The 10,802-nt window shown below is 44.3% G+C and overlaps 1 non-coding gene across 1 annotated transcript; it reads left to right on the top strand.

Annotated features, from left to right (window-relative positions):
• The first annotated feature begins 8,562 nt into the window (after positions 1-8,562).
• On the top strand, positions 8,563-8,634 carry TRNAG-UCC (transfer RNA glycine (anticodon UCC)). Its single transcript has one exon. It is a non-coding gene; the product is annotated as a tRNA-Gly (tRNA).
• The last annotated feature ends 2,168 nt before the right edge of the window (positions 8,635-10,802 follow it).

The raw sequence follows: 10,802 nt of genomic DNA on the forward strand, positions 1-10,802 counted from the left end.
GAGGGCTTTACAGGTAATCACCAACACCTTGAGTTGAGCCCAGAGACCAATCGGGAGCCAGTGCAGGTTGCGGAGGGTTGGTGTAATGTGAGTGTATGTAGGTGCACCCACAATCACTTCCGTGGCTGCATTCTGGATCAATTGCAGTCTCCGAACCCTCTTCACCATTTCATTTCATTTCATTTCATTTATTTGCATTTGTATGCCGCCCCTCTCCGAAGACTCGGGGCGGCTCACAACAAGTGAAAAAACAATCCAATACATAATCCAATTAATTAAAATATTAAGTTTAAAAAACCCCTATACTAACATACACACACACAAGCATACCATGTATAAATTCAGCGGGCCCAGGGGGAGATGTTTAGTTTCCCCATGCCTGACGGCAAAGGTGGGTTTTGAGAAGTTTACGGAAGGCAGTTGATACCCCAATTGACACCCCTGATCTACAAAGTCCTTCAAACTCTGTAACCTTCCTGAGATAAGTTGCTAAGGTAAGGAAAGATAATTTGTTTCTTTGCAGCCTTTCCTGACGGGTGAAGAAAAGTCCTTAAATTATTATTATTATTATTTATTAGATTTGTATGCTTTAAATCCAGGATGTCCAAATGTTTGTTTGGTGGTTGTTCTTTTATCTATCTATCTATCTATCTATCTATCTATCTATCTATCTATCTATCTATCTATCTATCTATCTATCTATCCTATGTATCTAATTAACTATCTATCTGCCTACTTGCCTACCCACCTATCTATCTATCTATCTATCTATCTATCTATCTATCTATCTATCTATCTATCTATCTATCTATCTAATTAGATTAGATTAGATTAGATTAGATTAGATTAGATTAGATTAGATTAGATTAGATTAGATTAGATTAGATTAGATTAGATTAGATTAGATTAGATTAGATTAGATTAGATTAGATTAGATTAGATTTATTGGATTTATATGCCGCCCCCTCCGCAGACTCGGGGTGGCTTACAACAATGGCCTATCTATCTATCTATCTATCTATCTATCTATCTATCTATCTATCTATCTATCTACCCACCTACCTACCTACCTACCTATCATCTAGCCTATCTATCTATCTATCTATCTATCTAATTATCTATCTATCTAATTAACTATCTATCTATCTATCTAATTATCTATCTATCTATCTATCTAATTATCTATCTATCTATCTATCTATCTATCTATCTAATTATCTATCTATCTAATTAACTATCTATCTATCTATCTATCTAATTATCTATCTATCTATCTAATTATCTATCTATCTATCTATCTATCTAATTAACTATCTATCTATCTGCCTAGCTACCTATCTATCTAATTAATTATCTATCTATCTATCTATCTATCTATCTATCTATCTATCTATCTAATTATCTATCTAATTATCTATCTATCTTTCTATCAATTAGAGTTGAAAGGGACCTTGCAGGTCATCAAGTCCAACCCCCTTCTCAAGCAGGGAACCCTACACCAGATGGCTGTCCAATTTCCTTTTGATGGGGCCTTCACAAACTCTGCTGGCAGGCTGTTCCACTGGTTTTTTTTTCTCTCGGCTTCTGGCATTACGGAAGGTCAACTGCCTCTTTATCTATCTGAAATCAATTTGAAAGGTGTCAAAAACAAGAGAAGATGGCACATGCACTTCTATTTTTAAGTCCAGGGCCCCTCATAGGCACAGAAGAACGATGCCCTGGGGGGAAGCAGCCTCAGGAAGATCTCCATCTCCACCCCATACGAATCACTGAAAAAACTGAAAAAACACCATTGCTGTGTAAAATCTGATTTTGCAGCAAACTCATCTCCATCCCTGCCTGCCCAATAGGGTGGGACCCATCTGTAAACCCCACGTCCACTTGTTCCAAGCAGCCTTTTTTTTCACCCAAGGGTTGCTCTGCTCAGAGTCCTCCATGAATTAAAAAAATTGTGGGTCACCGGGACGGGGGGCGGGCAGAAAAAGCCCCCCACCCAAAACCTTGCAATCTGTGTTTGGAATTCCCTCCGAGACCAGGCAATCCGGTTCAGCCAGGCCCTGCATTGAGCCAAATCTTCCATTCTCATTCCATCCTGATTTAGATACCGTATTTTTCAGAGTATAAGACGAAATATAAGACACGCCATAGTTTTGGGGAAGGAAAAGAATCTACCTACCACAGGGGTCCCCAAACTTTTTACACAGGGGGCCAGTTCACTGTCCCTCGGACTGTTGGAGGGCTGGACTATAAAAAGAAACTATGAACAAATCCCTATGCACACTGCACATACCTTGTTTTAAAGTAAAAAAAACAAAATGGGAATGTACTATTTAGAGGGGGGAAAGGTCTGAAATTCATATATGTTTATGTTTTGTTTTTAATTTTCTTTTGTTGACATCTGATTGGCTATACAAGGAAAAATGTATAAAGAAAGGAGGAAGCACTTTGGCATAATGGTTAATAAGTTAGAAATAAAATTGGTGTTGCACGTTTTGAAGGAACATTAAGGAGGAAATTTAATTAAAAGAAAATGAATGTAACTGGATGACAAAATTAGAAAAAAAAACTTTTGCAACTTTTTGATGATTGATATTAGTTACTAACAAAATACTGCATTTTATTCATGGAAAATTAGATGGTACACTGGGTTGTTTGAATGTATGTTGAGAGAAAAATTTAAAAAAATTACACCCCCCCCCCAAAATAGTCATTCCTTCCTCTGTCCCTCCATTCATTTCATTCTTCCTTCCTTCCTTCCTTCCTTCCTTCCTTGTTCCCTCCATTTCTCCTTCCTTCCTTCCCTCCTTCATTCCTCTCCACTTCTCCTTCCCTCCCTCTCTTTCCCTGTTCTTTCTTTCTCTCTCTCTTTTCCCTGTGCTCTTGTCACTCACCAGCGGGCCGGATAAATGGCCTCAATGGGTGAACAGTGCAGTCAGGCGGTAGGGAAAGCAAGTAGGATGCTTGGCTGCATAGCTAGAGGTATAACAAGCAGGAAGAGGGAGATTATGATCCTGCTATATAGAGCACTGGTGAGACCACATTTGGAATACTGTGTTCAGTTCTGGAGACCTCGCCTACAAAAAGATATAGACAAAATTGAACGGGTCCAAAGACGGGCTACAAGAATGGTGGAAGGTCTTAAGCATAAAACGTATCAGGAAAGACTTCATGAACTCAATCTGTATAGTCTGGAGGACAGAAGGAAAAGGGGGGACATGATCGAAACATTTAAATATGTGAAAGGGTTAAATGAGGTTCAGGAGGGAAGTGTTTTTAATAGGAAAGTGAACACGAGAACAAGGGGACACAATCTGAAGTTAGTTGGGGGAAAGATCAAAAGCAACATGAGAAAATATTATTTTACTGAAAGAGTAGTAGATCCTTGGAACAAACTTCCAGCAGACGTGGTAGATAAATCCACAGTAACTGAATTTAAACATGCCTGGGATAAACATATATCCATCCTAAGATAAAATACAGAAAATAGTATAAGGGCAGACTAGATGGACCATGAGATCTTTTTCTGCCGTCAGAATTCTATGTTTCTATGTTTCAATGGGCCGCATGTGGCCCGCGGGCCGTAGTTTGGGGACCGCTGACCTACCAGGTATACATCTGGCTAGCGTCCTTAGTCTGGTCAGTTTCAGGGCATTATTTTATGCCCTGGTTAGGGCTTTTTAAAAAACCTTATTCGAAGAGAGTAACAATGAAAGAGCTTGCAAACCAATAAGAGCTGGGAACATCATAAGTACCAGGAAAGAAACATTTGGAGAAAGTAGAGAATGAAAACAAAACAAAACCCAACAACAACCCAAACACAGAGTTTGGAAAACATTCTTTGCGGAGAGTAACAATGAAAGAGCTTGCAAGCCGGTAAGAGCTGGGAACATTGTTAGCACCTGGTTAGGGCTGGAAAGAAACTAATTTGGAGCAAGTTAGATCAATGGAAAAAACCCTGCAAAGACTTAGGGCTTGGAAAACATTATTTGCAGAGAGAAACAATGATAGAGCCTGCAAGATAAGAGCAGGGAAGTTCGTTAGCAGCTAGTTGGGAGTGGGGGGGTATAAGACACACTCAAATTATCATTTTAGGAAGGAAAAAGGTGTGTTTTATACTCCCCAAAGGATTAGATATCTTAAACTAGCAGTTTACAATATCTAATCCATACCTGTTCCCAATCTGCCAAGTGGATATTGTCTCTTAAATTTTGTGCCCATGCAACCCCTGGTCCTTTCACTCCCATCTTCCATTCTTTCCTATTGTAGCAAACTTTTGCCAGACCCATCCTAGACTACTGCTCATCTGTCTGGAACCCACACCACATCTCAGACATCAACACCCTTAAAAATGTCCAAAGATATTTCACCAGAAGAGCCCTTCACTCCTCCACTCGAAACAGAAGATCCTACGAAAATAGACTAACAATCCTGGACCTAGAAAGCCTAGAACTACGGCGCCTAAAACACGATTTGAGTATTGCCCACAAGATCATATGCTGCAACGTCCTACCGGTCAATGACTACTTCAGCTTTAACCGCAACAACACAAGAGCACGCAACAGATTCAAACTTAATACGAACCACTCCAAACTTGACTGTAAAAAATATGATTTCAACAATCGTGTTATCGAAGCGTGGAACTCAATTCTGGACTCAATTGTGTCAACCCCTAACCCCCAACATTTCTCCCTTAGACTCTCCACGATTGACCTCTCCAGGTTCCTAAGAGGCCAGTAAGGGGCGTACATAAGTGCACTGGTGTGTCTTTTGTCCCCTGTCCAATTCTCTTTCCTTTCTCTCACTTATCATATATATTTTCTTTCTTTCATATATCCTCTCCTCTAAGTTCACTTTCACCCTTATATATATTACTACATGTCTATTTTTATTCCTATGTATTTGTGTATTGGACAAATGAATTAAAAAAAAGTAACTATAGAGTTTAGAAATACAGTAATTTTATTTTCTGGGCCTATCAAGAGTCCATCTAGAGTTTTTAATCCCAATTCAGTTCCTTTTTCTTCCACGCCTGTCTTATATCGAGATTGCATTTGTGCAAATGGCCACCCTTCAATAATTATATTTTGTTTGCATAATTCCATAAATCTCTGCTTTTAAGTTTCCCAAATTCTCATTTCATCCAAGCCCATTTCCTCCATCAACTCACCCCTCCACAACATTCAAAATTGAATTCCAGGGAGGAATTTGCAAGGGATCCTTTGAAAGCTGCCCAGGAACTGTTGGGCACAGAAGGGAGTTCAAAATGTTGGTTTTAAAGTGTGGTTTTTTTGGGGGGGGGGGGGAGGGAGAAGATGAAAGCCATAAACTGGCATAAATGGATGGAGGAAAGAAAAATAGATAAATACATATACATGATACAGACAATGCATAAGGGAACATAAATACAAATGGATAAGCAATAATAGCTTTCAACATATTAACTTTTGTATCTCCTTATCAAGGCTACTCAGCGATATTTTTATATACTTATAAGTATAATTAACTATTACTAATCTATTTTACTTACCACACTTATCCTATCCCTTTGAATAATATATATTATATATAGATGACTTAATAAGGAATGTAATAGAATGGTTTATGATCTGTAAATGACAAATGTGAAAAATATTTGTTTTAGACTTTTGTATTTGTGTAAAAACCAATAAACAAACTTTAAAATATAAAGGGTTTTTTTGGGGGAAGGGGGCAGATGAAAGCCAGAAGGGGCAAAGTTTGGGTGGAATTGAGGGGCTGGGGACATTTTTAGGCAGCACAAAGATTGCCCCCTCTCTCAACCCACTCAGCTTTGTACAAAAAGGTGCCCTTGGTACCCAAACCCTGCCTTGTGATTTGGACACCCCAACTTTGCACTCACACCCAGCCCAGCCATCAGGCTCCTCCTGAGGAAACCAGCTTCGAACCGATTTTTGGGGGTACCAACAGAGCTTGAACTAAGCCAGGATTCCCCAGGGGGGCTTTTGGTGGGTGAGGGATCAGCCCAAAGGGGGGAAAGGGAAATCCATGCACCTCCACCCCAAGGACCAAAAGCATTGATTTGGACAGGCAAGTTTATAGTCCTTAGGAAGGGGGGGGGGAAATAGGGCTGAGGCTGGGGATGGAGCATTTTTAGAGAGCAGGGAAGGAGGAGGAAGAGGAGAAGGAACCCCCCCCCCCCAATCTGTCTCAAATCCCCTTTTAATCGCTGCCAAGAAACCCCCCCTTTTCTCAGAAGGCACCAACCGAAAACGGAGCCGGCGGCGTATGCTGGGCTTTGTAGTCCCGGACAGAGGTCGGGGGGGGGAGGAGAGCAGCACTGGGAAGGGGGACCCCGGCTTCATCCCTCCACCCTCCGCCTGCGCAGCTGACCCCGCAGCCCCCCATCCTCCCTCCGTCACCTGGCAGGGCGCGGCCGGGCATCTGTTGCGCGCAGCCCGGGCGGTCCCTTCGATCCGCCGCCACAGCCGCCCGCAGAGGAAATAGAGCCGGAGCTGCTGGTGGGTCGGAATCAGGGCTGCCCGGCGCGGCTGGGACTTCTAGGCGGCGGCGCCGATTGGGGGGAGGCTCGCCAGGAGGAGGTCCGACACCCGCCCCCCGCCCCCGTGCGCTTTGCGGCGCCCGGAGTTCCCGCGGGCGCCTGGTTGGGAATGGCCGGTGGGGATGGGCTGCCCCCCCTCCTCTTCCTCCTCCTCTTTTTCTCGGTCCTCCCCTCCCCTTCGCTCTTTCTTCCCTTCCTCTTCTTCCTCCTTCTTTTCTTCCTCCCGATCTTTTTCCCTTCTTCTTCCACCTCCTCCTGTTATCCTCTCTCCATCCCCTCCTCCTCCTTTCTTTTACTATTTTACTCCACTTCCTCTTCCTCTTTCACCTTCTCTTCCTTCTCCTCCTCCTTTTTCCTTCTCCTCCTCTTTTTCCTTCTCTTCCTTCTCCTCTTCTTCCTCTTCCTCCTTCTCTTCTTCCTCCTCCTCCTCCTCCTCCTCTTTTTCCTCCTCCCCCTCTTTCACCTTCTCTTCCTTCTCCTATTCTTCCTCTTCCTCCTTCTCTTTTTTCCTTCTCCTCTTCCTCCTTCTCTTCTTTCTCCTCTTCCTTCTCTTCCTCTTTTCCTCCTCTTCCACCTCCTCTTCCTCCTTTTTAAATTTTATTTATCTATTTAGTTTGTTTTTATTAGATTTCCATGCCGCCCCATTCCTCGGACTAAGGGGGGGTGTTTCCTCTTCTTCTTCTTCTTCTTCTTCTTCTTCTTCTTCTTCTTCTTCTTCTTCTTCCTCCTCCTCCTCCTCTTCCCGGGCTGCCTTTGACTCCGCTGCCTTTCTTGGCTCCGCGGTGCTCCCCGGGCGAGATGCCGTGGCTACCAGGCGCTTCCTCCGACTGGCTCCGTCCTCGGCCTCTTCTGGCCGCCGCGGGGCCCCTGCTGCAGCCCGGGAGAGCAGCTGCGCTCCGCCTGCCTCGGGCTCGCCTGGAGGCTCCGGGGTGGCGGGGAGCCGGGATCGAGAGTCCGAGGCGAGATGCTCCCGGGGGACCTTTTGGGTGCGCAGCCTTGAGGCGACCTCTGGCCCGTTAGAGCGAAGGCAAGATGCTAGTCCTCATGAGCGAGACGCCGGCCGTCCCAGAGGCGACCTCCGGCCTCCGCGGGGTCTCCAAATGCCCTCGCTCTCCGGGTGGCGGAGGGGGCCAAGTGGGGAGCCTGAGATCCCACCCCACAGCTTCCCTCTAAAGTTCAGCCCCCAAAGGGGGGAAACAAACCCCCCCCGCAACCCCTCCCAGCCCCCAGAAGCCAAGCCAGCTGTCTGGGGAACAGGTAAGGCTCAGCCCTCCTCTGATCCCCCCCCCCAAGAAGGATAGGGACCCAAGAAGGGGCTCCTCCCTCCTTGGAGGCTTTTAAGTAGAGCCTGGACACCCACTTGACTGGTTGAGCAGGGGGTTGGACTAGAAGACCTCCAGGGCCCCTTCCAGCGTTATTCTGATTCCTATTCCATTCCATTCCACATTCCAATACTCTGTTCTACTCCCATTTTATCCTATTGTTCTACTCCTTCTGTTCTGTTCTACTTTATTTCCATTCCATTCATTTTAATATTCTGTTCTATTATATTCTATTATATTCATTTCAATATTCTATTCCGTTCCATTTTTTCTATTTTATTCCATTCTATTCTATCTATTCTACTATTCCTATTCTATTCTATTCTTCCTATTCTATTCAATTCTGTTCTATTCTATACTTTCCTATTCTTTCTATTCTATTCTTCCTATTCTATTCTATTCTATTCTATCCTATACTCTATTCTGTTCTATTCTATACTTTCCTATTACATTCTTTTCTATTCTAATTCTATTCCATTCCATTCATTTCAATATTCGATTCTATTCCAATTTTTTCTATTTTATTCCATTCCATTCTATTCAATTCCATTCCATTCATTTCAATATTCGATTCTCTTCTCTTCTATATTCTCTTCTACATTCTATTCCGTTTTTTCTATTCTGTTCTATTCTATTCCAATTCTATTCTATTCCATTCTCCTTTCTTCAAAGCCAGAAGGATCCGGGTTGAGTGGCCAACAAGCGTTGGTGGTATAGTGGTTAGCATAGCTGCCTTCCAAGCAGTTGACCCGGGTTCGATTCCCGGCCAACGCAAGATTCTTTTAAGGGGCGTGCATAAGTGCACCAGTGTGCCTTCCGTCCCCTGTCCAATTGTCTCTCCTTATCTCATTTATCTTTTCCTCCTTTCAAATATGTTCACCTATACTTTTATATCTTTTCTTCTATTCTTTTCTTTACTTATATTATTACATATCTTTCTCTTCAATGTGTATTATGTATTGGACAAAATAAATAAATAAATAAATAGAGTCCCTGTTGCATTCCCACCCCCCACCCCCGGCCCCCATCTGATCTTGGCCTTTGAGAAGCCAACTCAGGACCCCCGTCTGAAACCCAGGACCCTCACTCCCTCGGTTCAGGGGAGGAGGGGCTTTTGGGAGACATGGGGGATGATGGAGGCTGCCTGTCTCTTAAGCCAGCATCCCTGCATCCCACCCAAGGCATGGGATCAACATAGATCCATCCTAAGATAAAATACAGAAAATAGTATAAGGGCAGACTAGATGGACCATGAGGTCTTTTTCTGCCGTCAGACTTCTATGTTTCTATGTTTCTAAGGCATAGCGGTCACCATGGCAACCGCCTCTCCGCAGCCAAGCGGGATGGGTTGGTGCTGAAGCAGCCAATCAGGCATGTCCGGGTCCACAAGCAGCAGAAGACCCTTCCCCTCCCTAGCAGGGACCCAGAGCCAAGAGGGGTTTTTTCTGGAATGGGGCTACCCAGGATGCGGGGGTGGGTAGGTCTCTTTCTCACCAGGTTGACCAAAGAGATTTTGCATCTCTCTCTCTCTCTCACTCACTCACTCACAAACACACACACACATTTCACATATTTCACCAGAAGAGCCCTTCACTCCTCCACTCGAAACAGAATATCCTACGAAAATAGACTAACAATCCTGGGCCTTGAAAGCCTAGAACTACGGTGGCCTAAAACACGATTTGAGTATTGTCCCACAAGATCATATGCTGCAACGTCCTACCGGTCAATGAATACTTCAGCTTCAACCGCAATAACACAAGAGCACGCAACAGATTCAAACTTAATACGAACCGCTCAAACTTGACTGTAAAAAATATGATTTCAACAATCGGAGTTATCGAAGCGTGGAACTCATTACCGGACTCAATTGTGTCAACCCCTAACCCCCAAACACTTCTCCCTTAGACTCTCCACAATTGACCTCTCCAGGTTCCTAAGAGGCCAGTAAGGGGCATGCATAAGTGCACTGGTGTGCCTTTCGTCCCTGTCCAATTGTCTTTCCTTTCTTTCACCGATCATAAATATTCTCTTCCTTTCATATATCCTCTCCTCTAAGTTCACTTTCACCCTTATATATATTACCACATGTCTATTTTCTTCCTATGTATTTGTGTATTGGACAAATGAATAAATAAATAAACAAACAACAAATGTACCGTGTGGAACTCACTGCCACCAGATGTGGCCAGGCCAGTGATGGAAGGAGAGTTGGTACCCACGTGGAGGAGAGACAGCTGATCGGAGAAAGCCTGGAGTGGGGGGGGATGTTGTGGTGTTGTGTCGTTGTCAGCCTGTGGCAACACTGGCAAGTGGAGGGAGCCACAGCCGGCCATTGGCTGAGCCTATGCTGGACCTATGAGCCCTTGGACTCTGCCAGGAACGTGACACTGCAAAGGGTCTGGGGCAGCCCCAGGTGGCATCCACAGGGCGAGGTGCCCTGGCATCCAGGTTGCGCAGAGGTTCGTGCCCAGGGCAGCCGTTGAGGGGTGGGGGGAGAGTGGCTCCTCCGAGAAGGCTGGTGAGGCCGAGATCTTCTCTAAGTTCGGTGCCCAAGGTGGCACGTTATGATGCTAAATAAACCAGATGTGGCTGCCACCACAATCTTTCAGGAAGGAGATAAAGCCAATTATCAGGAAATCAAAGGACTAACTTAAAACTCCATCATCCCTTCTCTGGAGCCTTTCCTTCCTTCCTTCCTTCCTTCCTTCCTTCCTTCCTTCTTTCTTTCTTTCCCTCCTCCCTTTCTCTTTCCTTTTTTTCTTTTCCTTTCTTTCCCTTGTTTTTTCCCTTTCCTTTCTTTCACTTCTTTTTCTTTCCTTTCTCTCTCTCCTCCCTTTTTTTCCTTTTCCTTTTTTGTTTCCTTTTTCTTTCTTTCTCTCTCCCCCTCCCTCTCTCTCTCTCACTTTGCCCTGGGCGAATCCTGAGCTCCAGCACTGCCT

Source organism: Erythrolamprus reginae, chromosome 1 (assembly GCF_031021105.1).
Source record: "Erythrolamprus reginae isolate rEryReg1 chromosome 1, rEryReg1.hap1, whole genome shotgun sequence".
NCBI lineage: Eukaryota > Metazoa > Chordata > Lepidosauria > Squamata > Dipsadidae > Erythrolamprus > Erythrolamprus reginae.